We start from the raw sequence: 3634 nt of genomic DNA, 5'->3' as shown, positions 1-3634 counted from the left end.
TCAGATTTTATTTATCACGTGAGGAGAGTGAGTCGAGCTGACTGACAAGAGTGAGGTGAGAAAGACAAGACAATGGCAGAAGATTGTTTAGAAAGTAAATGGCGCCTGTTTGGCAATATTTTAGATTTTGAAAAGCCTATTGACTGGAAGTTTTTTTAAACATTCTTTCTTATTTATTTGGTTCTACAGTGTTTGCTGATTACTTTATTTAAACTTTGTGTATTTTATTTATTTTATTTTACGTCAAGGTGTATATGCCGTGCCTCCAAGCTTTCTTATTCGTTTTGCTAATAAACATTCTATGTTTCTTATTTATTTGGTTCCACAGTGTTTGCTGATTTTCAGTTTTATATACCTATTTAAACTTTGTGTAGCCTAAGTAATTCGTTATTTTATTAGGCATAGGCCTATATGGTGTATTTTTATTCATTTAGTTGATAAAAGTTCTGAGTTTGATGTTGTTGTTGCTTGAATTGAATCAACGCTGAATTGCCCCTAATTTGAAAGTGAAAGTAAAATTCGCACAGCGCTTTTTCAAGCTATTTGAAAGCCAAGAAATCCGAGAAAAGAGGGAAACTCAAACGAACTAACCCCCCACCCCAACAGTGATACCGGTATTACCGGTGTTGTCACTCGTCGATTAACCGGTGGTGTTTAAGGCCATTTCGCGATTTCAATCATACAGTAACCAGCAACAATCAGCCCTTCCTCTTCTCATCGAAGACATGAGATTAAGCTTGCTGCGATAGACGGTGTTTTCGGTTATACCGGTGTTAAGCCGCAACACTGGTTACGTCATTTGCCACCGGCCCCCACCGTCGTTTTGATTTTTTATAGTAACAAAAATCTTTTAGCCTAGTTCAGTTAGAGGACAGATACTTTTAAAAACTAAACGCTCAATGCAGCGTGCCGAACCGTGCGCGAACGACAGTGCACCACGGAGAAGGAGTCAGATTTTATTTATCACGTGAGGAGAGTGAGTCGAACTGACTGACAAGAGTGAGGTGAGAAAGACAAGACGATGGCAGAAGATTGTTTAGAAAGGAAACACAAAGGCGCCTGTTTGACAATATTTTAGATTTTTAAAAGCCTATTGACGAAGTTTTATTTTTTTTTAAACATTCGTTTCTTATTTATTTGGTTCCACAGTGTTTGCTGATTACTTTATTTAAACTTTGTGTATTTTATTTATTTTATTTTACGTCAAGGTGTATATGCCGTGCCTCCAAGCTTTCTTATTCGTTTTGCTAATAAACGTTCTATGTTTCTTATTTATTTGGTTCCACAGTGTTTGCTGATTTTCAGTTTTATATACCTATTTAAACTTTGTGTAGCCTAAGTAATTCGTTATTTTATTAGGCATAGGCCTATATGGTGTATTTTTATTCATTTAGTTGATAAAAGTTCTGAGTTTGACGTTGTTGTTGCTTGAATTGAATCAACGCTGAATTGCCCCTAATTTGAAAGTGAAAGTAAAATTCGCACAGCGCTTTTTCAAGCTATTTGAAAGCCAAGAAATCCGAGAAAAGAGGGAAACTCAAACGAACTAACCCCCCACCCCAACAGTGATACCGGTATTACCGGTGTTGTCACTCGTCGATTAACCGGTGGGAAATTTTCCTCACCATCACAACCCTACATGAGATGCAGTACTAAACAGTCTCTCGCTGTCGGTGCTTGTAATAATTTTTGCGTCTTTCTCGGACAGTTTTAAATGCTTCCACACTGCTGACATGTGTGCTGCATTATAAAGAGTGCGTGCCTCTCACTCTACGCTGGTTGCTATTTGATAGCGTCACGTCATTGTTCGGTACAATTTATTCTGTCTTTTCGCTTATTCGGCCGAAAACCGAAATAGCTTTTTTTTCTGTTTTCGGACGAATAATTTCGGTTGCCGAACATTCGCTGATGCAATGCGTATGTGTATTAGAAAACATAACGTTCTGCAGTTTATTTACTAATTGTTTAAGGCCATTTCGAGGTTTCAATCATACAGTAAACCAGCAACAATCACCCCTTCCTCTTCTCATCGAAGACATGTGATGCAGCACTAAACGGTCTCTCGCTGTCGGTGCTTGTAATAATTTTTGCGTCTTTCTCGGACAGTTTTAAATGCTTCCACACTGCTGACATGTGTGCTGCATTATAAAGAGTGCGTGCCTCTCACTCTACGCTGGTTGCTATTTGATAGCGTCACGTCATTGTTCGGTACAATTTATTCTGTCTTTTCGCTTATTCGGCCGAAAACCGAAATAGCTTTTTTTTCTGTTTTCGGACGAATAATTTCGGTTGCCGAACATTCGATGCATCCCTACTGAATGATAAAAGCAAATTCATGATATCAGGAATGCATTATTTTTTATCTAATTTGCAGGGCTTAAAGTTCTCCGGCACCGTGCCGGATTTCCGGCGTGCGGCGTTTGGCTGCGGGAAAAAACAAGATGGTCGCCCTACATTTAAAAACACTTGTTGATATCACGTTCGAGTTCATGAGTTCGCCTACCAATGTATGAAAGGGATACAACTTTCACTCTCAACCAAACTAACATTACTAGCCAATCAGAAGTTTTTGCTCTTATAAACACGAGACGCGCATAATAGTATCCAATTGCAGAGTCGCAGCTGATTAATGGAAAAGAAGCCTGGGTCTCGATTTGTAACGTAAATCATTTAAACCTATGCCAACACAGGAGAATACATCAACATATTTCTAAATATGCGATTTATACATCGCGATTTCAAAATAAAAGTTTCAGACTTTGCATGTGGCCAAATATTAAAATTAAATGAATTTAAACGTCGTTGAAATACATGAAACATCACCAGGCCGTTGGCACCCTCTGCAGGTATTTGTTATAATATAGGCATTTTACATTATTTATTCAACAATGTTGTTCAATAAAACCATGTACTTGGTTTTGATACTTTATTTGAGGCCAGGGTTAGGGTTAGGGTTTGCCTCATCGTTACTTTATATATAAATATAGTCATATTAAAGCCTGTTTTTCCACTTAGTTCTGTTTGTATACACCTGAAGCATTTCCTAATCTGTCCCTGCCATGGGATTCAGTAGGCAACTTGATAAAGGGTACAACTGTTTCATTGCTAGCAGATGCAGATGAAGCAGCAGGAGATCGGTGGCCCTGCTGCACCTCTGGTGGGGAAGATTTTACACACCTCTCATTAGGGCTGTGTATCACCAGCAAAGTCACGATGTGATAAGTATCACGGTACAGAGGCCACGATACGATATATATCACGATACAGGACTGCACTGAATTTCACCTCAGCAGAATATATAGGTAATGGCAAATGTTTCATGTTTACATTGGGCACTCCCCACCAGGTATTCTGATTGTTTGCATCTTGTTTTTAAGCCCATAAATAATAATGTACTCGTCCTAATAAATTTATATTGTAATGTACTCATTCTAATATATTAAAAAATCATTTACATTGCTGGTAGGTTATCATTGCGCAAATTAACACACTCTCTACGATTAAAAAGAAAAAATTTAGAAGAGTTCTAAACTAATGTGCTGTCTTCACTGTATCTAACGAACACACACGCTCATTCACTCACACAGATCACGCTGCGGCCGCACTCAGACATTCAAGAACAAACTTTTTAGCG

This window comes from Sinocyclocheilus rhinocerous, unplaced genomic scaffold (genome assembly GCF_001515625.1).
Source record: "Sinocyclocheilus rhinocerous isolate Xijiao unplaced genomic scaffold, SAMN03320098_v1.1 scaffold1171, whole genome shotgun sequence".
NCBI classification, from domain to species: domain Eukaryota; kingdom Metazoa; phylum Chordata; class Actinopteri; order Cypriniformes; family Cyprinidae; genus Sinocyclocheilus; species Sinocyclocheilus rhinocerous.
Note: the sequence above shows the minus strand (reverse complement) of the source record.